The sequence below is a fragment of the Hipposideros armiger genome, unplaced genomic scaffold, assembly GCF_001890085.2.
Source record: "Hipposideros armiger isolate ML-2016 unplaced genomic scaffold, ASM189008v1 scaffold_2, whole genome shotgun sequence".
Classification (NCBI taxonomy): Eukaryota; Metazoa; Chordata; class Mammalia; order Chiroptera; family Hipposideridae; genus Hipposideros; species Hipposideros armiger.
This window is the reverse complement of record NW_017731352.1, coordinates 7,004,311-7,031,618: the sequence shown is the minus strand read 5'-3', so window position 1 is coordinate 7,031,618 and position 27,308 is coordinate 7,004,311.

The window sequence follows — 27,308 nt, the reverse complement described above, 5'->3', positions numbered from 1 at the left end:
GTCTGCTTCCTCACTTCACCTCCTAATACTTCCCCTCCCTCCCTACTCCCTAAGTTCTAGCCACTCTGGCCTTTTCTGTCCCTCAGATATACAATACTACATTTGTTTCTCAGGTTCATCCAGGCTCCGCTCAAAAATCACCCTTTTAAAGAAGCCACCCTTGACCACCACTGATGGGTGAGATGGAGGTGAGCACTCATCACTACCATCATAACCAGCACTCTCTCATGAGTCCAGAAGGGCATTCCTTGAGGGCCCCTTATTGTTTTTGCTGGGGGGTTAAAACACGGAGAGGATTATTGACTGAAAGTGCTATGATTTATCATTTAGTGTATCAGGTTGTTCATAAATCCCCTTGCTTCTGAGTTTGATTTTGAACAGAAAAATGCCTGTGAAAAGAGTGGAAAGTCTATGGAGTGCTTTTGGAAATTGCTTCTTAGAACCCTGAAAGTTTTTTTGCCCCCCTCCGTGAATGAACTACTCTCTGAAAAATTCTGAAGGTCAAAAACTGATGGTACTGAAAACATTCTTTCACAAAAAGCGCTTATTTTAACTTTTCAAAAAATATTTGTGTTTCTTCAAATATTCCTACGGTTCTTTTTTTTTTTTTTAAGGCAATTCAATTTGGGGGAAACATTATGACAATATCCTTCTTCATGCCAAAGAAAGCTTTTCATTGGCCTCTCTCGTGTTTCTGGCTTTCTTTTTCCAGCTGTTATATCAGATATAATCATCCCAAACTGCGATTTGTTATCCCATCAGATTTGGTTTGTAATTCTCAATGTTGCAGTTTATATGAAAACATTTATAGATTAAAACTCAGAGTAAAATGAAGATTTCACAAATTAGGGACAAGTTAATATTCCTCAGAAGGTTAGATTACAAGCAGACCTGAAAAAACATTGGAGTTTATCCCAGATGTCAGACATGCAGTACTGCCTGTTCTACTGAAATGTCATGTGATGGGGCAGAGACCATCCACACTTCCAAAACAGCCTGGGGACTTGGCTACCTCCTACAAGTAACTGGACCATCTGAGGGAGGGTGGTAGATAAAAATGAGTTCTTAGATCACTTGACCTGTCAATCTAAGGATTGACAGAAGGATGGCATTGAAGCCCTTGATTAACGTTGACTTAATGGTTATTATATACTTTCAACCTACAATCACTGGCCATGACTGCAACATATTGATCAAAATAGCTACTGTTTATTGAGTGATTATTACGTACTAGTGCGAGGCTGTGTTATGTGCAGGTGTTGTGCTAGGCAGTTTGCATACCTTGTTTTATTGAATAAATGTCTGTTGAATAAGTAGAGGTTCTTTTAGGATGAATTATATAACACTGACACTTTTGTAGGTAAAAATGATCTGGCAGAAGCAATTTTATGTAGTCTGTTCTAATACTTGTTCTGTGTCTCCCACCTGACCCAGCACAATGCTTATTACACACAGTAGAGCTCAGTAAGCTCTTTATTTATTAACAGTTTTACATAGAAACAGCCTCTGAGTGGGGCGGGAATAGCACTATTACAAGTAAGATTCAATCCCACCATCTCTGCTGTGTTGATCTCAGCCATACGGGTATCATCTGAAATGTCTCAGGCCACCCACCTGCCACCGCCCCTCAAAGTTTACTTAGTAAAACAGTGACACTTGCCTGTGATCCCCCACCCACCCCCACCCCGAGGGTAATTCCAGGGAGCTACTGGACATTGCTGGTACACACTCAATCACTGATCTTCCCACCTATCTCTAGGCAATCTGATTTTCCTTTTTTGAATGTCACCATAAAAGACATTTTATGGTTAAATTGCTACAAATGAACCCCCTGGGAAGATAATTTCGTGCTGGGGTTAACCTTAAAAACTAATTCTCGAACCAATGTGTATCTCACTCAGTAATATTTATCATTCTTTAGGAGGTAAAATGAGATCACTAGAAATGAGTGATAAGGAAAAGCTTCCGCTCCTAAAGAAGTTGGTGGGGAGGGGGGTGATATTCAAAAGCCTCAACCAAAACCCTAGAAATGTCAGCTAAAGGAGAGCGGGAAAGTCGGTGAAGCCATTCAAACAAGGGGCTGCTACGAAGTTGTTCCATTTTGAAGCACTGCCTAAGGGACTGTCTGCCCAGCCCCTTCTCACCAAAGCCTCCACACCCTCACCACCAGCCCAGAAACCAAACGAAACACATTAAGTCGTGATACCATTTGACCCAAAGTTACATTTAAACCAAAGACCAGTGGCTGAACAACAGAGCACATTTCCACACCTCCCACCATAGATGACCAAGGGGATAGTCTAGATTTGGTGGCGTGTTTTGAACAATGAATAATTTGCCATTTGGGGTGAGGGATGTCAAGAACGTCCCTAAGCCAATCTTTCTAACCTGCTCACTATGGAACTAACAGACATGGAAACATCTGCTTGACAGCTGTGAACATGAACCAGCTGATTTATCTATAGACATCAGACACCCAACTACCCCAACCTGGTGTGCAGGACTACTGGAACAAGGAGGAGGGGAAGGGAGAGGAGGGGTGTGGGGAGGAGAGGACAGGGAAGGGAGGAGGGGAGGGCAGGGGACAGGAGGACAGGGAGGGTTGGTGAGAGAAGGGGAGAGGAGCACTTGTCAGAATGTGAAGCCAAGGCATTACTGTGGCCCACACATGTTTCTCCCTCTTTTGTCCCCTGCCCTGCCCCCACCCCCTTATCTTCACATGTTAACCAATGAAATTAGTATTTTCTATGATTTTAGCCACTAGAATACCAAATAGGAGATATGTGTTCAGGCCTCATGATAGCAATATGCATGACCAAATGGTATTACCTTAATTTTATGAAAGAAAAATAAAAATGAAGCAATTGTGGCACAGATCTACGTGGAAACGCAATATAGGTTGAAAGCTGCCTCGTCCACACTAAGTGATACCCAGAGCGCCCCCTTCTTCTGTAAGGATAGTGGTCACTCCCAGCCCCAACAGGGTTCAAGATGGCGCACGTCAGGATACAGTCTCCACCAATGGGTACTGAGCTGACGCCACATGGGCGGGGAAAGGCTGTGTCCTCTTTGACAAGGCATTCTGCCTTGAGACAGGAAGTGCCCAGCAGGAATGCAGCATTCCTGCACAGGGGTTCATGCTGCAGCAGCTCTCTGGAGTGAAAACCTGTTCATACCTCCAGTGCTTCACAGCTTCTGAAATTCCTGAGCCATCACCTCTGAGCACCATAAGGAAGTCAGGTGAGGATAAGCACCAGAGGAAATCTTATAAAAGACACTTAGGTCTTGCTCTTTTCTGGCAGCCCAATGCTATCCTGTACCCCATCCCATCCCTCAAATGGACAAGAAGTGCCTGTTCCATCTTGGTCTCCTCCAGGTTCAAGAAACCAATGGCCTATTCTAATAATCATCAAAGAGACTGGCACTCATTAAGAGCATGAGCTTCCAAATCCAATAACCCAGTTTTAAATGCTGGTCTACCTCTTATCTTAGAGAGCTGCTTAACTTCTCTGTGCCTAATTTCTTCCTATGTAAGATAGGGATGATAACTGAATCTAACTGTTAGGGTTATCGTAAGGATTAAATGACTTAACCTATTTAAAGGATACAGAACAGTCCCTGGCATGTAATGAGCAATAATAAACTTTTGCTACAACCATCCTCCTCACCCTTACCATCCTCATCATCATTTCAAAAAAGTGAAGGACTCTGTTTGGTCTCCTGGAGTTTATGATCTGGTATGGCGATAAAGGTAACACCCAAAGAAGGAAAATTAAACCAACCCGAATTAAGTCGGGCATGGATTAGGCGCCAGACCATACACTTTGTAGGGGTCAGGATGAGGAGGGGAGAGCAGAGCAGGAAGAGCTGGGGATGGTTCACGGAGGAGACAGCGTGAAACCTCATACAACGACAGAATTTTGAAAGATAGAAAAAAGAGGGAGACTGTACAATTCATTTGCTGTGAAAGATTCTTAGGGTGAGGGGGTCCTGTGATTTCTAAGAGGTGAGGACTGCTTGAAAAGCTCTTCTCTCAATTACCTCTCTAGAAAATTTTTAATTGTGGCGAGACTGCACATTTCACACAGACCCAACTGCAAACAACCAGGGATAAGTCCCACAAAGCAGCTCCCCCCAATCTAGTCAACAGCGTAAACAGAACTGCCATGTTATTATTGAGAAGGGTAGTAGCTCACATGCAAACTACATATTTGATTAGGATCTGAACTCTTTGCTGAACCATGAATTCAAAATAATTTAGGTGATACATATAAATTTAATTTCTTTGTTCAAAAACTCCACTTCTGAAATGATGCCCTGCAAATGTGGAGCTCTCACTGAGGTCTACAAAATGAGTCTCCTTCTAACTCGTCTATACTGTGTGGAAATAATCTTCAAAGAAAGGAATAAACCTATTTTAAAAACAGCTGAGTCCTTTAGATCATATACCCTAACCAATTTATGGAGATAAATGGAATTCAGTATTAAAGAAATATTTTTTTCCCACTCCTCCAGAAAATGTAAATGCCAGCCACAAAAATAAAAAGAGAAAGACAAAGAAATCAAGAATAAAGCAGCACAGAAAGAAAGCCAGAGAAACCAATTCGAAGACAATTGAAGAGCCCCTGACTTATGGTCCCTTCCTGTCTTACCCCCTTCGCCCCCATTTCCCCCACTGACCCAAAGGAATTATGTATAAGAACATCACAGGCTAAGGGAACTCGGGGAACTACAACTGCTGAAGAAAACAGAATTCATTTCTGCCATCTGGAATCGGAGAAGGCAGGGTTCTCTGTGGAAACAAAGGCCCCTCTTTCTACTGTGGGGCAGTGTCCACTGCTGGCTATCTTTCCTGCACTGCACACTGTTTCAGTAACTCGCACGTTGACCCTGAGCTAATTACCAGGACAGATGGAAAAATAACAAAGGAGAAAGAGCAAGAAAGGGAAAAGACAGTAACACTGTGAGTGATTGCTTGTGTCCTATTAGTATAAATGAATACAAAATACTTTTTAAAAAAATGCATTAGGCAGATATTGGCTTATGATGGGGTCAATATCACGATTTATTTAACTCTGGGGACAATAAATCTTGATATTGACTAAAAACATAAGTCAATATGTGTACTGTTGTGTGCATTCTATTACAAAAATAGGTTTTTAACTTTAATGGGCCCTTTTGCAAAGAGGAAAAATAAAAGGACTCTCTCAATGGTCCTCAAGTCCCAGCCACATCAACATCTGCTGGGAATGGACTCTCGGTCTGGCCCAGCTTCTCAGCATCATGTATAATTTGTCAGGATGTAGATTGAGTTACTGATGTTGATTTTTCAACCCTCCTGTATCCACAACATTTGGTGTGCATCCTTCACCAAGCGGAGGCCACCACTTGACTTGGAGTTTAGCTTGTGATACTTTAGCCAATGAAATGTGGGCAAAATTGAGAGTTTGCTAGTTCCTCGTCTAATCTTTAATAGACATATTCTGCCTGTTTTCTTGTGACTCTGCCATCACAATTAAAAGAACGTAGATGCTATCCCTTCAGCCTGAATCCTCAAACAAGTCCATTTGGAGCAGATCAGAGCCCATGACACAGTGAGAACCCAAGCCCAGCTGCACCTACAACTGGAAGCAAGAGTCACCCATTCAAGCTCAGCCCAGATCGGTGTTTCTCAAGTCAATCTGCAGATATGTGAGAGATAAATGCTTACTGTAAATGCCACTGAGATTTAGTGGTGGTTTTTTATGCAGCAGTAGCTGACTGATACAGTTAGCATTCACTAAGTGATCATTATTCAAAGATTCCTTACTCCCTTGTGGGACCTTCAAAGAAAGTTGGAGATTCATGACCTGACTCTGAGGAACTCACTGTAACAAGGGAAGCAGAACACCCACATGACTGCATGTCTCCCTTTAGGGCATGTTTCATGTAACCCAGACAACTGTCAGACATCTCCCCATTCCCATAGGCGTGGGTATTAACTTCCTCAGATCCACACATATCCAGAAGTTAGGCTCAGCCCCCTTAACAGTTTCCAATAAAAAAATACAGTAATTCCAAGCATTAGGGGCGTTTGCAGGTTTGTTTGTTTGTTTTCTGAAGACCAGGGAGACTTCAGAATGCTGTATAGGGTTGCACATAGCATTCTATTAAAATCTATATTAGGCATTTTAATTTCCCCAAATGCTCATCAGTTATATCATAGCAGGGTTTCTCTCTTTCCTCTTCTCTGACCCAGTGGCCAGCCTCCCTAGTCCTTTTTCCTTCCAGATTACTCTCAAGAGCTTCTAGTTCTTCTATCCCTTTCCCACGTGCTAACTTATATCCCTGAACTTGCATTACGCAACTCATTCTGTTATCAGCAAATACTGAACCCTTCATTAAACAGCACTATGCTGTTCAGAAGGCAGTTCAACTATTTGAGAAGATTCTTTGGTGTCTCCAGCTGCACCCCCAAATCGCTGATCAAAATTTTTTAAAAAAAATTACATATATGAAATGTCCAAAGTTATTTTGATGAGTGAAATTGTCCTTATATCATTATAATCACTCATTAATTTTCTCAATATGTATTTATTGAGCCATCCCATGTTCTAAAGGCTGAGAATACAGCAGCGAACAACAAAAGAGAAACTCCTTGATCTCATGGAGTACAGTCTCAAAAGTAGAAGACAGACACTAAGAGTTAAACTCATAGATGAAGTTGTGCAGGACAGTGGCAAGTACTGGGAAGAAACTTAGCCCAGGGTGAGGGGATCCACATGCTATTTGAAATGGGGTGGTCAGAGAAGGCCTCCCTGAGGAGGTGATACTTGAGCAGCGACCTGAACTGAACCTAAATGTCTGATTGCTTACTTCATTCATCCATCCAATATGCATTTATCATGTACCTGCTCCACTGAGAGGATAGTGCTCAGTGGCTGAGGGGCACAGAGAGAATTATAAGTGAATACTGTCCTCGAGGAGATTTAGTCAAATCAAAGAAATAAGATACATTTAAAGAAAAAAGACAAATTATAACAAGATAGAAAATAACATGCTATGTAGATAAAATACTAGGAATTTTGGAAGAATGAAAAACCACACCATGAAACATCAACAGGTCCTTTTAAAATTGTAAATTTTAAATAAATATTTTTCTGAAGAATCTAAGGTAATTTTATCAACAGTGAGGGGATTATTCCATCCCGAATTTCCAGATATTTGTAGATCCTTTACATCCAGTATATGCCATACAAGACCATTTTATGTATACACCAACAACTCTATTTTAAGCCTAAATCTTATGCCATATAAAGACTTGTAAACAATTTCCATTTTCTTGTTCTCTCTCCTCTTGCTTATTGAGTGTGATGAGAGTGGCAGATGATTTAGTAAAATAGGATTTTTCTACCCTTGTGAATTTCGAAGTTATTCTTACAATATAATCTCTATAGTTGGAAGCACAGAATAAACCTTAGATTAGAGATTCAGCAGAGGTGGGTGATGATTTCTGAGAAGTCAGTACCTGTTCACCTATCAGCTAGTGGCAGCCCAGATGCTCACCTAGGTCCATGGCTGGTTGACTGATACACAAAAAGAAGTTAGAGAGACCACTCACAACCAATACAACTGGATTCTGAATTTTCCCTCTACTGATTTCTACAGATGTCTACTGATCAGTCCTATCTCTAGCTCAGTGCCCCTGTGCCCTTCTGAGAAAGGGTTTACATCTCCCCACAGAATGGATTTAGAGGATGCAGGTTATGGGGTTAGAGTGGATTTCAGGAATGTGACAGACACTGCTAATTATCTGTCAACATCCATTTTCCCAGTTTTTATTTAATAATAAAACTCTGGAGTTTTAGCTGAGTTCCTGGCTATCCAACAAAATAGTACATTTCCCCAGACATTCTCGCAGCTGAGTGTGGCCATGCTGACTAAGTCCTGCTAATAAGAGGGGAGCAGGAGTGATATATCCAAACTCCAGGGTGTGCCCTTAAGAAAAGTGGCCATGCACTCGTCTTGTTTATCCTCCCATGCCCAACCCCTTCCTATTGGATGGAAATGGCACAAGCTTTCAACCCAGAAATGGAAACCACATATTGAGGAAGATGAAGGCATCCTACCAAATCCTGGATCTCTAACTACTGACTTCATTAGAGAGAAATAAATTTCTATCATAACTAATCCACTATACTTAGGCATCTCCTTGATACAGCAGCTTACTCTGTACTGTAAACAATACAGGAGAGATCATAATATGGGGCCACTGAACCCAGCAAAATAACTAGCCCAAATGAGTGTGTTCTTAAGTCAGGTTTGTGGACGTAGTGCTGTCAACCGAAGAAATATTTTGCCCAAGTCTGGACTTTGCATTAATCATCTGGCTATTTTCTCCCTTGGACGTGGCCATGTACTGCCAGTTTCCACACATGACTTGATGTTGCTCATACTATGTGGTCACTGACATAGTACTTTCTGGACCAAAGGAATCAAGTCATTCAGCAGCATTGAATGAGAAAAGCTACCATTCCATGAGTCAGGATATGAGTTTTTAGAGATTCTAATAAAGAAGCAACCTCTCTGTTGCTTTTCAGCTCTAAAATTTAATGCTTGAGTTTCTTAACTGATATGCTCCTACCATCATGTTTCCTAAAACAGAAGAGGAGTTATTTTCTAAACTGTAGTTTCACAAAAACCATTTTCCCTTGGATGAGGAGGAAAGTAGCAGAGAGCAACTCGGGAACATGGATTGCTTTTCCTTGAACATAGCCCCTGTATGGGAGAACCTAAGAAATAGGGGATTTTCAGATTTAATTATTGAGGTTGCCCAGATGCTTTACTTAGAAATCTAAATGAAATTTTATTGCAAGAAATAAATTAAGAGATCTGAAATCTGAGATCAGAAAAAGGAGGAAAAGGGGGAGGTGGGAGAAGAGCTGGGCACAATGAGTGGTTGTAGATTAAGGGTGGTGCTCAGGACCCCAACAGCAGGTACACGTGGGCCTGGATTCTACTCTTCTCTGTTGACCTGCTTCAGTTACTCCCAAGGAATGCCAGTGTTTTGTCCTGCTATCAACCAATTCACAATATCATTATTCCTAGTTCCCTTCTAGAGACTAAGAGTGCAGGCAGTTCCCAGAGACAGCAGACTAAGGGTAAACAATCAATCCCAAAACAATCCCACAACCCCAGATGCCTGGAATTTTCGGGATAAGCTGGGGGCAGAACGCTTAATTCTTGATCTGTTTTCTAGCTCTATGATAAATACCTTTGGCCAAGGTCATCTAAGCTAAGAGATCTTAATTCATCTATTTATTTATTCATTCAAATATTCATTCAATAAACATTTATGAGCACTTGCTCTGTGCCATGGACGAGGAAAGCAAAGTTAAATGAAAAAGGATCTCTTTCCTTCAGAAGCGCACAGGCAAACACATCAGCAGTTACTTCCCAGAGAGCTGTAATATTTGACAAAATTGGGGGAGGAAGGTCACATATAACTCAAAATATGAATTTAAAAGTAACTGGTTGAAATATGGTTTAAATGATTTTAATGTAAACTGATGTTTAAACTGAATGTGAACTCATTTGCATAAGTAAACTTACTTGCACCAAACCATCCACATTTCTTAAAGAGATTAGCCCACCGTAGATCAAATGTGCCAGTGTGATCTTACTTTTGCTAGGTAACCTCTCATTATCGCAGATGGTATCTGCCATCCACCCACTATGTCACTGTTAATAAGGGTCTCAAATGCCAGAATTTAATCCTCAACCCCTATTTAATATTGTTTAACCAGTAAAAGGTGAATCAAGGATACCTTCTGTTCCAAGAGCGTCAAAGAAATATTTTCCTTGTCCATCGGAGATCAACCCAGATGCATTCTTTTTGCCCACTGCCAATGGATCTAAACCAGCATTGCCTTATCACAGTTATTCTAATAGGAACTTTCTCATGGTTTTGCCATTTCGTTTTCACTCAGCTTCATGGATTCACCGCGGATGCAAAAGAAATTAATTTACCTTTTTTAAAAATCCTTAAACTACTCACATTTCTTTGATATGTGCAGTTTATTTTATTTTGATTTTATATTTTACCCTTTTATGCTTTGTTCCATATATTAAAATTTTTGTGGTATGTTAAGTATTATGTAGGATTTTTTTTCCATGCCAATGTCTTATTAGTTATCTTTATTATATTTAAACATATACCTGTTCATTAACACTGCCCTATTAAAATTTACACTATTTAAATTTACACAAGTGCCTGGTAGCTTTACACATTTAATTGGAGAGAGAGAGTATTGCTATGTTACAGTGGACAATTAAGCACCAATATAGTTCTAAACAAGAGAAATCTATAGATTATTGTTAATTACGATATTTTTACAAGTATAGTAAAAAAAACAATCTATATACTGTTCAAAAAAATTATAGGTTCTTGTTAATTGCAACATTTTTACAAGTGTAGTAAAAAACACAATCTACAAACCTGGATGACCAAAAAGAGACAACATGCATATGACAAAATATGTACTTAACGTATTTCCAGAACAAAGGGGGGAATGGCCAGTGTCATGGGGAAGGTGGGATTAGGTGGGCGCTGTTGGGAAGGGGCAGGTAGGTGTAGAGGAAAAGCTTCACAGAAGAAGTAACTCTAGTGATATAAATATAAATGGAAATCAAGGAGAAACTATGCTTTCTAAAAGCTGAGGTAGGTAGGATATAGGATTGTCTATAGCTGCCCTAAAAACTTGAGAGTCTCTTACAAAGAAGAGCTGGTGTGCATATAATAATCATTGTAAGGTCAGACTGTCTCTGTGCCAACCATCTGATAAGCAATAGGATGCATCCTTCTGTTAAGGAGTATTTAAAACAAGATAATTATTTCCATAAACTCTCCCTCCAAACTGTTAGTGCTCAAAAATACCTTAAAACATAATAACAGATGGGCCTTCAATGAAACAAATCCAAAGGTTCATCCGGCCAACTTTTATCTTCTTCCTTTAATAACAGACAGTATGTGACCCATAAAAGCAGCCTCTTTCAGCCTCCAATTAAACTTAGTCACACAACTTTCAAGAGAAAGTTATAGTTCAAAATACTGTTGGTTCTCTTTAAAGAAAAAAAAATAGCCCGTTTAGGATTTTTTTCCAAATAATTGAGGAGAAATGACAAAGCAAGAGAGAGAGAAATGAAAAAAGCCCACCATCCTTTGTAATACTTTTTCTCACGTTAAGGTCACAACTACTGCTTCTAAGTCACCACTAACTTAAATTGCCCTGCAGAGCATTTTGATTCGTGTATCTGTGAACAGATGCAATGCAAAAAGAAACACGACATAACAGCTTATTTATCCCTCGCTCCTGCACTGTAATGACCTGGGCATAAGAGGTAGTGAAGAAAAGCCCCTCTTTATTATCTCTTCTTTTTTTTTTCTTCCTCTTTTCCTCCCTGATACCTTTAAAGACTTCCCTTAGAAGTGATATGGGAGTCATCATTTGGTGATGAATTTGCATGTCGATCGGCAGCCAGTGTAGCAGCCCTCAGATTAGGGACATTCCGCTGCACACTAAAAGGCACAAAGCACAAGAAGTGCATTTCCATCTGCCCTTCCTTTCCAGTCAGTGCATTCCCAGCCGTGTCTATTGATGAGTACTTGGAACAATACCAAAATGCAGTGTAAGATCAATCCTGCTGTTTACTTCGCTGAGCTAGACGAACAAAGAACAGAAGAAAGGCCTTAAACCCAGCCATCGTAAAGGAGCGGGATGAAGGATGAAAAATGAGTCTGATGGGCAGTTGCACAGAGTAAACGTATTTGGAGAAGCAGCAGCTCCAGCTGAGATAAAAACAATGATGATTTGTATTTTGTACTGTATCTTCAGGGGATAAAAGCACTTTCATCAGATAGCATTGGAGGCAAACTTGAAACACTGCAGTAAAGGGCTATGTTCCCTGCCAGGGAGAGAATAAAAACTCCCATAATTGCTGAGGAGTGTTAAATATCTGATTGTGCATGCCTCTCTCTTCCCATGGTGAGGCAACTCAACCAGGTCCTCTTTTTAATGCTACCAGCCCCTGCTAACCCAATATTTGGCTGGGGCCTGCTGTCAACAAAACAACAGGATACTAGGTTCTACGTAGGTAAATACAGTTACCAGTAATTGTAATTTGTGGGATTATGTGTTTTTAAGCCTTTTTAAAGTTATTCCAAATGGGAAGCCCGGAATCTTCACTGCTGCAAAAATAAGAATTGCAGGGAAAGGGGGTGGACAGAGTGAGAGTGGAGAGGCAGGGGTAGTGTTCAAATGCAAGTATTCTGAGAAAGACAAGGCAGGGTTACGAGGAAGGCCATTAGAGCAAAGGTGGGAATTTTCTCTTTCTGCATAAAGAGCAGATGCATCATACTGCTTCACCATTTGGCGAAACCACATGACACTGGCCAACCACAATGAAGGGGCTCCCCAGGTAAAAGGCATTTGGGAGGCAATGGCCAAAAATACACAGGCCAAACTGGGATGTGCCTCCTCAATTCTCCCAGAGCTAGGCCCAGCTCATCCCTTAGCCTTGAAACTCAAGTGTGACCAAAAGACCACCAGCATCAGCATCACCCAACAGCTTGATAGAAATGCAGACTCTCAGGTTCCATTCCAGACCTGCTGAATCCAAACTCAGGAGGTGGGGCCCAGTAAGAATTCAGAACCACAATCTTAGATTACCCCAAAGAAAACGTTCCTGGCTCCTTCAGGACTCAACCAACCCTCTCTTCTCTGAATTATGTATCCTATACTGTTCTGCCAATCACAGGCATTAACATATGTCTTTGCACATAGCACGGATCCAACAAATAAATATATGTTGATGCGCTTTGGCCTTGTTGTTTTCATTTGTATTTATGTGTCCTGACTTACCCATTAGATGTCAAATTTGTTGAGGACAGTGACTCTCTCGGTCTTCTTTGAACCCTTTTCAATACCTGGCACACACTGGTGCTTATTCATTATTGAAGGGTTGATCTGGGCATTGAAGCTCCTGTTTCTATCGGGGGCTATTATAGTAAATGGTGTTGAGTGAATTCTTCACCAACAAGGAGAGGTCAGCATTTTTATGCTTTCGTTACTCATAAAGACATGGCAGCTTAAAAGGAGAGCAGTAGGGCTCTCTGAGTATTTCCAAGTGACTTTGTTTCCCCCATTTAAAAAGCAGGCACCAGAAATCATAAATGCATAAGTAAATACATATTTTGTAAAGATATTAAAAATTAATAGCAAAATATTTATTCTTGGGGGAAACAAACATAATCTGTGAATTTGCAAAATCTCAAACACATCCTTTCTTTAATTTAACTTTTTATGAGAAAGTCTATCACTAAGTTCTAAGCATCATATGGAGGCTATCTAATTTAATCCTCAAGCAACTAAGCAAGCTAGATATAATTTCCCCTAACATAGGGTAAGAGAACTGAGGCCCAAAGAGCTCAAATTATTCGCCCTACCCACCAAGTTATGCAGCAGAACACAGATTCTAACACTGGTAGACCCCAAAGCCCACACCTATTCTTTCACATCCCACTACAGGAAACCAAAAGAGAGGAATTAAAGAACACATCGAAATGCAACCTGAAGGTCTTTCTATACACTCACAGGGGATGGATGCATGCAACTCTAGGCCCCTGAGTTTTATCTACCAGAAGACACATATGCTCAATGCAGCAACTTTGTAATTATATAGGTAAGTGAAAGAAATATCATAGCATAAAATCATGTCTATATAATATCAAATAGCTGGATTTTTTTAAATGAAAATGTTCCACCAATCATCTAGATATTTAAATAGTGGGTCCTTGAATTTTCCACTTTTTCCTAAAATGTTTGGGACACATACAGACATAACTTAAAAGTCCAAAATTTCATACAGAGACTTTCCTGCAAAGAAGACATTAACAAAATAGGCATCAAGAATCTAAGATGTTTCTTTTTGTTCAAATTATCTGAGCATAGAAAACACACTAGACACCATACAGAACATTAAGGGAGACTCAATTTCAATCGAGAGGGTCATAATATAAATTAGAAAGACACAATCTAAATTAAATAGACACAGTCTAAATTAGATAAACAACATCATCAGAGTTCTGATTCCTTCCCAGCAGGCACTGTGTAAGAGTAAGTTTCCCAGAGTCTCTGATACACAGAAATGTCTGCATTTCCCAAGTCCATACATAGGTCAGTAAGTTAAATTTTATTGTGTACCCACTGTGTCCAAATACTGACCTGTTATTTTTCTGAATGAGTCTAGCAGAAGGGGGGACAGAGGTGTTAAGGAGAAGAATCATACAGTTTGTCAGTCTATTTCATAAGTATCATAGTTTCGAAGGGAATTTCCACTTGACTAGGAAGTATTAATTCTTGTCCCGTTAGCCACAGAAGGCAGAGCTTCCTGCCTCACTTGTTGAAGTCTATCTATGTTTTACCATCAAAGAGTGAACCTGATGCAAATGGAAGGAGCCCTCAGTGTATTCTTCTCAGAATCAGGAGGGTGTGGCTGCCTGCAGCCCAGCCATCAACCAAAGTGGCTTTAGGAATAAAAATAGGACAGTTAACATATTGTAATTATACACTTTCCTAACGATGTTTTTTCCTTAACTATCAAAGCCTCTGAACAGACTTTTTCATAAAGATCTAAGGTGCAGAATGGTTAGATGGTTCATTCAAGGTCACATACTGAATTAGTACAGAAGCAGGTCAGAGGTGAGCTCTCTGGCCACCTGGTCCACTGTTCTTTCTTCTGCCTTGCCCCAAAAGTGTACCCCTTTCTAGCAGCGCTGGCCAAGGGAAATATAATGCAAACACAAATGTGAGCCACATACGTCATTTTAAATTTTCTAGTGGCCACATTTTAAAAAGTAAAAAGAAAAGGTAAAACTAGTTTTAATAACAGACACTCATTAACCCAATATAACCATTATTTCAACAACTCATCAATATTTAAAATTGTTAATAAAATATTTTCATTCTTTTTTTTTTCATATAAAGTCTTCAAAATCTGGGGTATATTTCACATGTTCAGAACATCCCAGGTTAGACAAGCCCCATCCCAAGTGGTGAGTGGCTACATGTGGACATCTTACTGGCACTACAGCATTATGGCGTCTGCCTGAGGTGGTTCAACAGGAAAGCCCCGCCAAGTCCAACCCTGAGTCAGACAGCTCCTTTGTCGTCAATACTGTTGAAGTTAGACCCATACAACAGCCCCACTGGGAAGCTGAATAAAGGTTCCCAGGCAGCCTCCAACCCTAAAGAGACTGATATAAAGCCCTAACAACCTATTAACCCCTCCCCTCGCTACAGTGCCCGGGTGACAGCATTTTCACAGAGCTATCTGGCAAGCCTTTGAGGGGGCATTGGAGAAGGGAACTGTATCACATGTCTCTTGCAGATTATTATTTTGTTAAGAAAAATAAAGGAAGCTCATTTAGTGTTTCAACAATTTTCTACTGAGTGACAGCTATGGGCATGGAGCTAAGTTCTGAAGATACAGCAGTAAACAAAATCAATGAGCCACTTGTGAAGCTTACCTTTTAGTGGTGATGACCTCAGAAACAAATAAACACACATATAAAAAAATAATCATAACCACTTCATGGATGACGTAGAGGCCTGACCACTGCACAGTACATCTGAAGCTGCCGTTGAATAATAGTGTATGTCAACTATAATTTTATATATATATATATATATATATATATATAGTCACAGGATGTGGAGTACAGTGTGGGGAGTGGAGTCAATAGAATTGTAAGAGATATGTAAGATAGCAGGGGTGGGAGTGGGGCAGTGGATGGGGGAGGGGGTTTGTCACTTTGTGAGGGGTGAAAAGTATAACTATTGTATTGTTTTGTACACCTAAAACTATTAATAAAAAATAAAATAAATAAAAAATAAAAGAATACACAAAAACACAGCTTTGTGAAACTTTAGAATATTGGGGACAGAGAAGATCATACAAGCTTTTGGAAAGAGGGGGGTAAAACAGGTATCAATCACATGAGTATCAAGTTTCAAAATATTATCAGACTTCTCTACAACCTTCTCCTCAAAGTTATGAAAATTGAGAAATATCTCCAAAGTTATGAGAAAAAAAAATAACTTCCAATCTACAATATTTTGCCCAAACTCTTCATTCTGATGGAGGATAAAATAACTTTTTTGTCCCTGAAAGATCTTTAAAAATGTATTTCCCATGCATGAATTTTCAGGAAGACATTGGAAGATATGCTCTACCCAAATGAGGAAGTAAACCAAAAATGAAAAACATGAAATCCAGAAGAGAGATTCTATCACCAAATATAAACCAAGGGAATCTCTAGGCTAATGACAAAGTGAGCTCTCAAGATGGCAGCTATACAGAATGTCTAGAAATCAATTAATTCAAACAGGAGCAAACCTGAAAGCCCTAGGAGATATTTCTTCCCAATAAAATGAAACTTATAGAAATAATAATAATAATCTGTGATAATGGAAATAAATGGGATAAAGAGGAAGTGGCATTTAGTGACTGTCCACTACATGCTGTGCACTTGCACTAGTCTCCTTTACCTGTTAGCACTAATGGCCACCATGCATTAGTGCTTAAAACACATCAGAAAATGTGCTAGGCTACTTATATATCTTACCTTGTATCCTCACAATAATCTTGCAAGTTAAATCTTGTTATCGCCATTGTACACATAAAAGCCCACTGCTCAAAGAGGTAATTGCTGAAGGTCACACTACTAGTGAGTGGAATAGCCGGGACCCAAGCTCAGAACAGACAACACCACTGTCTTTTTACTCTTCCATGCTGATGTTCATTTTTATTACGTGAACTTGTCGAATAGCAATAAGGAACAGAAAGTGCACCAACCGTGTGTGGACTAGACAGAACTTTTACTTTAAGAGTTGAACTTCAAGCATTGAAAATAGGATTGCTAAGAAGCCCTGAAATGAGGACATCAATTCAAGCATCAGGACATCATGGGTCAATGATCACCAATGGGCTGCATCTCCCAGGCCAACCCCTGACGCTACCTGGGAACAGTGGCAGCATCTGGGCTCAAGACTAAGTAGGCCCTGATCAATTAGCTAGGTATGCCATGGCTGGGCAGGGAGAAAAGACATACTCGTTATGCATTTATCATTCCTGGGCCTGACTCAAGACCCTCACAAGACCCAGGAATCCTGGACTGCCTAAAAAGTGGATCCAACCTGAAACCACACTTCGTGAAATATCGGGCAAGATCAATGAGTTCTGTCTGCCCTGGCTGAGGATGTGTTTAGCATTCCTGGGCCTGATCATCAGACCTGAGGCCCTCACAGGACTCGGGAGCAAGCCCATGGACACTGGACTCCCTACCAAGGTAGGTCCAGCCCCAGACCACTCCTGACTAACATCTTACCAAAAGTCCAATGAGGCGGGTTCAGTAGTTGACAACCAAACTACACTATAGTTGAAACTTACTTAAAATTTGCCAATGACTTGTTGATTCAGTGACTTATGTATAAACTATGTTTAATCTATATCAAAGCGTACAGGTAGTCATTTTCCACTCATCATTTTGTTGTATTTTAAAAAATTCTGGTTAAAAGCACAAACACCTAAGGCAAGAAGAACCAATAGGTGCTTCCATCCTAATTCTAATGCCCCTAACTGATAGGCCTAAAGGTCAGCAGTGTCCACATGGGACACTGAACTGAGAACAAACTGATTTATTAGTGGCATCTGTCTCTCCTGGGACTGGTCTGCCTAGATCACATGTGTCCCATTGAGCCTGAGGAGGATTTCCAAAGACCAGAAGAATCACACGTAACAGGACGGCAGCCCCTGAGCAGCTCCTCTTCCTCCCCATCCTCTCTAATCCCGGAAAATGGCTATACCACCTTTCAATGGCAAGGAGACCACCTCAAAATCTTCTGCGACATCTACCTCGCCAACCTAAACCCTGATATTACAATGTTTTCCACAACAGTCAGTCACAGGGAACACGAAAATCTCTCTCCCTTCCGATCATGGCACAATCACAGGAGAACATAATCTTTGGATGAGCAAACTTCCTCTTCAAACAAAGGAATATTTCTCCGTGTGCGGCGAGAGACATTTAGCCCCTCTAATATGCCCTGTTGTGGAAGGTGAGCCTCCCAGGCTTCGGTGATGGGGATAATTACAAGGGGATTTGCAGTCAGGGCCAGCAGGTGGGAAGGAGGGAGGGAGAGAGGGAGGAGAGAAAGCGAGAATCCCAACAGCTTTTTCATATCAGTAAAGCATCTCCGTGCTCAAAGCAAGCATCGCTTCCTGATCACTGACCTCTCTCTCACATAAAGTCTTCTTAGTTATGAAAAGATGTTTGTAAATGTGGTTCCCACAGTCTGAAGTGTTGAAATGTCTGAGAGATTTTAGCACTGCTTCGCTAAAATCACACACAAAAGTGCAACTGCCAGGCAGACATTCTCCCAGTCTCTGCCATCTTTATTTCACATTGTCATGCAAACAGCCAGGGTACATGTTGACAGTCATTTTACAGATAAAGCTGTTCACCAAAAAGAAAAGCAGAAGGCCTACTGTTTGGAGAGTCCAGGCAAACACCAGTCCATCTGCTTCAACTATCAGGACACTCACAAGCCTCATTTCAAGGGCAAAACATCAGAAAAGAGGAGACATGTAAAAGGCAAAAAGACAGCTGACTCCTGTTGAAGGTGAGTGTCTCTGTGGACAGGCTTGTTTCCAGTTCAGCGATCTGAGCGGGAAACCAGAGCATGGGCTGACCTGAAGAGCTTGTACAAAGCCATCTGCTCCATTGAGCAAAGGGACACCCTGCCCTTGTCTCAATGCATGGGGAGATCTTGTCAACCCCTCCACCACCTGGAACTTGTGCAGTGCCTGGGTAGATGGTAGGGCACACCTCCCAACCATGAAAAGAGTGAGAAGAGATTAGTGGAACATTTCACAATTCACCTAACACTAGACACATTTCAAACTTGAGCTCTCCATATTCCTTTATTTTGGTTAGCTGGTGGGTTGGTTGGCCACTTGGTTTATTTAACTCATTCTCCTTTATGCCTTTTATAACCAGATGTCAAGACCCTCCATGGGAAGAGCAAGAAGGAGAGATGACTCTTCAAAGAATAGTATATTGGGGTTTATTATTTCCAAAGTAGAGTAATATTGACTAGTTACATGTAATGCTTTTGTTTATGTTACCCAGAATAAATATATTTAGCTTCTTTTCTGAGAGAAAAAACCCTGAGCCCTGCATCTCAGAAAAGGAATTAGACCTCATACCCTTCCCTGCACATCCCGACGGCTCGCTCCACTGCCAACATGTTGGTCACGTGATGCCTAAGAAGTGACTAGGAAGGAAGGACAACTATCACTGAACTTTTCTTATTTTATCACACATTTTACCATACCTTTAATTTCTTGTAGTTCTGTTTCTCAGAGTATTCACACATACACCATGTTTCACAACACAAATAATTTGTACTCTCGGTTGCCTTTCACTGGTGTACATGGTCTGTAGGCCAGTTTTTCACATGCACCAGTGACTCATTTCCACTGTACAGATGAAGGATCTCAGAAGCAGGGGCATTAAGAGACTTTCCAGACACCAAACAGGCAGTTCCAATACTCAGGCTCAGGTTCCCCAAAATGTATGAACACAGAAGGAAAGGAAGGAACAGATGACAAAAGGAAGCAAAAAAGGAAAGGAAGGAACAGATGACAAAAGGAAGCAAAAAAGGAGGAGGAGGAGAAAGGAGAGGATGAAGAGAAGAGGGAAGAATGGTCCTTGATGCCTTGGACACTTTTCCCACTGTCCCACTTCTTCCTACATAAGCCATTAGGAAAGGAAGCAGGGCAGAGAGAGGGGACAGACCACTGGCAAATTTATAGTCACACTCCTTCTCCGTCCACCCCATAACCTTGCTGTCCACTGAAGTTCCTCCTCCCAAATCCTTCTTTCTTCACCTCTCTCTTTCTCTGTCTCAAAAATTTCTTCTTGCGTCTACTATTCTCTTTCTTCCCTCCACATTTATATTATCTAGTTTCGCTTCATATTCAATTTGCAAAATTAGTTGCTTCTTTCAAAACTGAACACTAAACCTGGACCCAAAATAATCTTTAAAATTATCCATTTCTCTGCAGACTTGTACTCCTTCATGCCCAAAGTTACCCCAGCATGTCTCCCACCCACCAAGGAAATCCCAGATCTCTGTGGACTAAAAGTCTGCCTGCTTCGCTCCTGAGATTTCCTCACATGCTCAACAGAACGCCAATCAGAACAAATGCCCCCCAGACAGGTATGGTAAACACATGCTGGGATCAAAGATGCTATTAATAATAATACCATTAAACAAGCCCTGGCAGGCTGGGGTTAATCTGGAAACACGCATGCTCATTACACATGAAGCCCATAATACACGGATAAGGGAGAACCTTTATTCTTCAACTCACCATATTCCATTCATTTATATTCCAAAGTCTCCGCCTCTCTCCCGACGGAATCATTCAGCACAATAGGATTTTCTCTGCTCAAACCCACCTTCACTTGAAAAGAACAGAAAAGGATGGGCTTAGCTCCTGTCACCGCCATCAAGCCTGTTTCTCTTTGACAGCTGGCCCAGGGATCTATAGCTTCATCTCTCCACCTTTTTTTTTCCTGTACATACATGCAAAACTCACAGCATCCTTAGTGTAAGTGATTTAAAATTCTATTGAGTTCACACTGACCTAGCATTAAGATGGTCTTGCAAGCTAGAATGATGGGATATTAATTTTTGACCAGTCTGGGTTAAAAAGCGCTGGCACCCCCTGAGAAAGAACCCAGAGGCCTGCTCTATCTCACCTCTGGTTTGACTTTAACAGAAGCTGCTTCCACATGGAGATAAGGGTAGTGACAAACGCTTGGCTCCACAGCTGCCACTCCTTGAAGCAGATGCCCTTAGCTCTCCTCCCAGGCAGGAGCAGCAGGAAAGGAGCATGTGAGGTCTGTGTGTGTGATGTCAACAGGAGGCAAAAGCGCATGACAGCCAGCCAAGCAACCCAGGGCTGAACATGTTGAGCCTGCTCTGTCGCCCATGGTTACCAAATCCCACCCAGAACCTGGAACCTCCCTGAACCCACGCAGGAACATCATCTTCAAAGGGTCCATCAATTTTTTCCAAACAGCCACGGCCTGTAAAAAAAAAGTCTACACAGAAATGTTCATCATCACTCCCATGTTACCCAGAAACATTGCCCACCCTACTTTATTGTTTCTCAATACTGATTTTGCAAAACTGCAGGTGGTTCCCCTCATCTCAAAGCATATTGAGAAATTCTTAGATACAATTCTCAAGACAAAACTCATCCCATTCCCTTTCAATTTATTTTTTCTTTCTTAAAAAAGATTTTTATTAAAATATAGCTAACATACTATATGAGTTTCAGGTGTACACCATAGTTGTTCAACATTTATATACCTAAAGAATTGATCACCATAAGTCCAGCAACCATCTGACATGGTACTATGCTATCACAATATTATTGACTATATTCCCCATGCTGTACATTACATCCCCATGACTTATTTGTTTCATATCTAAAAATTTGAATCTCTTATTCCCCTTCACCATTCCCCACCCATTTTCTTAATTTTTCAATTACAGTTGACATTCAATATTATTTTATATTAGTTTCAGGTGTACAGCTTAGTGGTTAGACATTTATATAATTTATGCAGTGATCCCCCCAATTAGTCTAGTACCCACCTGGCACTATACATAGTTGTTACAACATTACTGATGATATTCCCTATGCTTTACATCCCCATGACTATTTCATAACTACCAATTTGTACTTCTAATCCCTTCACCTTTTTCATCCTCCCATCTGGTCCTTCAACCCCCCTCCCATCTGGCAAACATCACCTTGTTCTCTGCATCTATGAATCTGTTTCTGTTTTGTCTGTTCATTTATTTTGCCTTAGATTCCACACATAAGTGAGATCATGTGGTATTTCTCTTTTTCTGTCAGACTTATTTCCTTAGCCTAGTACCTTCTAGGTCCATTTATGTTGTCGCAAATGGTAAGATTTCATTCCTTTTATGGCTGAGTAATATTCCATTGTATATATGTACCACATCTTCTTTATCCAGTTATCTATTGATGTGCACTTATGTTGATTCCATATCTTGGCTATTACAAATAATGCTGCAATAAACATAGGGGTGCATATATCTTTTTTAATTAGTGTTTTCCATTTTCTCAGATCAATACCCAGATGCGGAATTGCTGAGTCATAACGTAGTTCTATTTTTAATTTTTTAAAAAACCTCCATATTGTTTACCATAGTGGCTGCACCAATTTGCAATCCCACCAACAATGCATGGGAATTCCCTTTCTCCACATCCTCACCAACACTTGTTTATTGATTTATTGATGATGGCCATTCTGACAGGTGTGAGGTGGTATATCATTGTGGTTTTATTTGGCATTTCTGTGATGATTAGTAACTTTGAGCATCTCTTCACATGTCTATTGGCCATCTGTACATCTTCTTTGAAGAAATGTCTATTCAGATCCTCTGCCCATTTTTAATTTGGTTGTTTGGTTTTCTGGTGTTAAGTTGCATGAGTTCTTTATGAATTTTGGATACTAACCCTTTATTGGATATATCATTGGCGAATACTTTCTCCCATTCGGTAGGTTGTCTTTCTGTTTCGTTGATGGTTTCCTTTACTGTGCAAAAACTTTGTAGTTTGATGTAGTTCCATTTGTTCATTTTTTCTTCTGTTCCCCTTGCCCGAGGCTACATATCAGAAAAAAACATCACTAAGAGTAATGTCAGCAAGTTTACTGCCTATGTTTTCTTCAAGGAGTTTTATGGTTTGGGAGCTTACATTTAAGTCTTTAATCCATTTGGAATTTATTATTGTATATGGTGTAAGGTGGTCTAGTTTCATGTTTTTGCATGTATTCGTCCAGTTTTTCCAGCAGCATTTATTGAACAGACTGTCTTTACCCCATTGTATATTTTTGCCTCCATTGTTATAGATTAAATGACCATGCAGGCATGGGTTTATTTCTGGGCTCTCTATCCCATTGATCTACATGTCTGTTTTTATACAGTTTTGATTAGTAGTATAGCTTAATATCAGGTATTGTGATACATCCAACTTTGTTCTTCTTTCTCAAGATCGCTGTGGCTATTTGGGGTCTTTCATGGTTTCATATAAATTTTAGAATTATTTGAGTTCTGTGAAAAATGTCATTGGTAATTTGGATAGGAATTGCGTTGAATCTATAGATTGCTTTGAGTAGTGTGGACATTTTAACGATGTTAATTCTTTCTATCCATTTGCATAGTATGTGTTTCCATTTATTTGTATCTTCTTCAATTTCTTTCTTCATTGTCTTACAGTATTCTGAGTACAGGTTTTTTACCTCCTGGGTTAAATTTATTCCTAGGTATTTATTTTTTTGATGTAACTGTAAATGGGATGTTTCCTTAATTTTCTGATAATTTGTTATTGGTGTATAAAAATGCAACCAATTTCTGAATAATAATTTTGTATCCTGCTATTTACTGAATTCATTTATCAATTCTAAAAGCTTTTCTTTGTGTGTGTGTGTGGAATCTTTAGGATTCTCTCTATATAATATCATGTCACTTGCAAATAATGACACTTTTACTTCTTCCTTTCCAATTTGGATATCTTTTGTTTTTTCTTGTCTGATTTCTGTGGCTAGGACTTCCAATATTACATTGAATAAAAGTGATGAAAGTGGACATCCTTGTCTTGTTCCCGATCTGAAGGAAAATGATTTTTGCTTTTCACCACTGAGTATGATGTTAACTGTGAGTCTGTCATATATAGCCTTTATTATGTTGAGGTATAGTCCCTCTATTCCCACTTTGCTGAATTTTTATCATAAATGGATATTGGATTTTATAAAACACTTTTTCTGAATCTATTGATATGATCATACAATTTTGATCCTTCATTTTGTTTATGTGGTGTATCATGTTAATTGATCTGCAAATAGTGAATCAACCTTGGATCCCAGAAATAAATCCCACTTGATCATGGTGTATGATCTTTTTAATGTATTACTGAATTCGGTTTGCTTATATTTTGTTGAGTATTTTTACATTTATGTTCATCAGAGATATCAGCCTATAATTTTTTAATTTTTTTGTAATGTCTTTGTTGGGCTTTGGGATCAGGATTATGGTGGCCTCATAAAATGAGGTTGGGAGCTTTCCATCCTCTTGAATTTTTTGGAATTCCTTGAGAAAGATAGGTATTAATGCTCTGAATGTTTGATAAAATTCACCTGTGAAGCCATCTGGTCCAGGACTTTTATTTGTGAATTTTTTCATTACTGACTGGATTCCATTTGTGGTAATCAGTCTGTTCATGTTTTCTGTTTCTTCTTGATTCAGTCTTTGAAGATTATATATTTCTAGGAATTTATCCATTTCTTCCAGAATGTCAAAATTGTTGGCATATAACTGCTCACAGTATTTCTGTGGTGTCATTCTCCTTTTTTGTTTCTGATTTTATTTATTTGGGCCTCTTACTTTTTTTCTTGAGGAGTCTGGTTCAAGGTTTATCAGTTTTGTTTACCTTCACTTTGGGTTTTGTTTGCTGTTCTTTTTCTACTTCCTTTAAATGTAGGATTAGATTGTTTATTTGAGATTTGTCTTATTTCTTGAGGTAGGCCTGTATTGCTATGAATTTCCCTCTTAGGACTGCTCTTGCTATGTCCCATAGATTTTGGGTCATCGTGTTTTTGTTTTCATTTGTCTCAAGGTACCTTTGATTTCTTCCTTGATCTCATTGCTAACCCATTTATTATTTAGTAATATGTTATTTAGCCTCCATGTGTTCGTGTGCTTTCCAGTTTTTTTCCTGTAAATAATTTCTAGTTTCACACAATGTGGTCAGAGAAAATGCCTGGTAAAAAGATTTCAATCTTCCTAAATTTATTGAGACTTGTTTTGTGGCCTAACATGTGGTTTGTCGTGGAAAATTTTCCATGTGCACTTGAAAAAAAAAGTATATTCTGCTTTGGGGTGAAATGTTCTAAAAATATCAATTAAATCCATCTAGTCTAGTGTGTCATTTAAGGCCTCTATTTCCTTGTTGATGTTGTCTGGAAGATCTATCCACTGGTGTCAGGGTGTTAAAGTCCCCTACTATGACTGTATTTCTGTCAATCTCTCCATTTATGTTAGTTAATATTTGTTTTACATATGTAGTGCTCCTATGTTGGGTGTATAATTGTTTATAAGGGTTATATCCTCTTGTTGGATTGATTCCTTTATCATTATGAAATGTCCTTCTTTGTCTCTTGTAGCCTTTGTTTCAAAGTCTATTATGTCGATATATTGTTACCCCAGTTTTTTTTTAATTTCCATTTGCATGAAATATGTTTTTCTATCCCTTTACTTTCAGTCTGTGTGTGTCTTTCAATCTGAAATAGGTCTCTTGTAGATAGCATGTGTATTGGCCTTCTTTTATTATCCATTCAGCTACCCAATGTCTTTTGATTGGAGTATTTAACAATTTACATTTAAAATGATTACTGATAGGTACATACATAGTTACTGCCATTTTATTATTCATATTTATGTTCTATACCCCCCCTCTTCTTCTTCTTAAATAATTCCCTTTAACATTCTGTGTAATGTTGGTTTGGTGGTAATAAACTCCTTTAACTTTTTGTCTGGGAAGCTCTTTATCTCTCCATCAATTCTAAATGATAGCCCTTTTGCGTAGAGTAGTCTTAGTTGTAGATCCTTGCTTTCCATTACATTGAGTAGTTCCTGTCAATCCCTTCTGGCCTGCAAGTTTCTGTTGAGAAGTCAGCTCACAGTTTTATGGAAGTTGCCTTGCAGGTAACTAACTGTCTTTCTCTTGCTGCTTTTCAGAGTCTCTCTTTGTCTTTAACCTTTGGCATTTTAATTATATTGTGTCTTGGTGTGGGCCTGTTTGGGTTCATCTTGTTTGGTACTCTCTGCACTTCCTAGACTTGTATGTCTATTTCCTTTGCCAGGTTAGGGAAGTTTTCAGTCATTATTTCTTCAAATAGGTTCTCAATCCCTTGTCCTCTCTTCTCCTTCTGGTACCCCTATGATGCAAATGCTGTTACACTTGATGTTGTCCCAGACGTCCTTTAAACAATCTTTTTTTTTTTAAATCCTTTTTCTTTTTGCTGTTCTATTTATGCTACTTTGTCTCTAAATCACTGATTCAATCATCTGCTTCATCTAATCTGCTACTGATTCCTTCTATTGTAGTCTTCATTTCAGTTATTGTGGTCTTCATTTCTGACTGGTTCTTTTTTGTGATTTCTATATCCTTTTTTATGTTTACTATCTCTTTGCTGAAGTTCTTACTAAGTTCCTTAGGCATCCTTATAACCAGAGTTTTGAAATCTGTATCTGGTAGATTGCTTGCCTCCATTTTGTTTAGTTGTTTTTCTGGAGTTTTCTCCTGTTCTTTCATTTGGGACATGTTTTATTGTTTCCTCTTTTTGGCTGTCTCTCTTGTGTTTGCTTCTATGTATTAGGTAGGGCTGCTATGTCTCCCAACCTTAGTAACCTTATGTAGTAGGTCTCCTATAGGACTGAGTGGTGCAATATCCCTGGTCACCTGAGCCAGATGCTACAGGAATGTCCCTTATGTTGGCTGTGTGTGCCTTCCTGTTGTAGTTGAGCCTTGATTGCTGTTGGCACATGAGTGGGTGGGACTGACCCTCAGGCTTACTGACTGTAAGAATAAGCCATGACCACAGCATACAAAGCTTCTGTGCAGGGGCTGACCCAACAAACGGGATTCACCCAACAGGCTCTGGTGCCTGCTGAGATCACTCTTTTGGTGTGCCACTTGTGGGGCTAATCCAGTGGTATTCTCTTGTAGTTTGTAGCTGGCCACCAGGTGTTCTGGTGCTGGGGCTTTTTGGAGGGGCCTCCTGCACAGGCCAAGGTCAGCCACTGCCTGTGACTTGTCTGGGGCTACCTGGTAGAAGATATAAAGCAATCTATAATTGTTCTCTGCCTGTGCTGGACCTGGAGATGCATGGGATAGGCCAGGATGCAACCAAGGCAGCCATCACCAGTACTGGGCCTGGAGTAGCTCAGCAAAAGGCCCAGGGAACCCCAAGGCCTGCTGCTACCTGCTGGCTGCCCATAAGGCTCAGCTGCTGAAAGAGCTTCGGGTGGTGCAGGAATTTGGTGGGGCAATGTCTCAGGGGATTAGCAGCATGAGGCAAGTGGTGTTCAATGGGTTAATGCAAA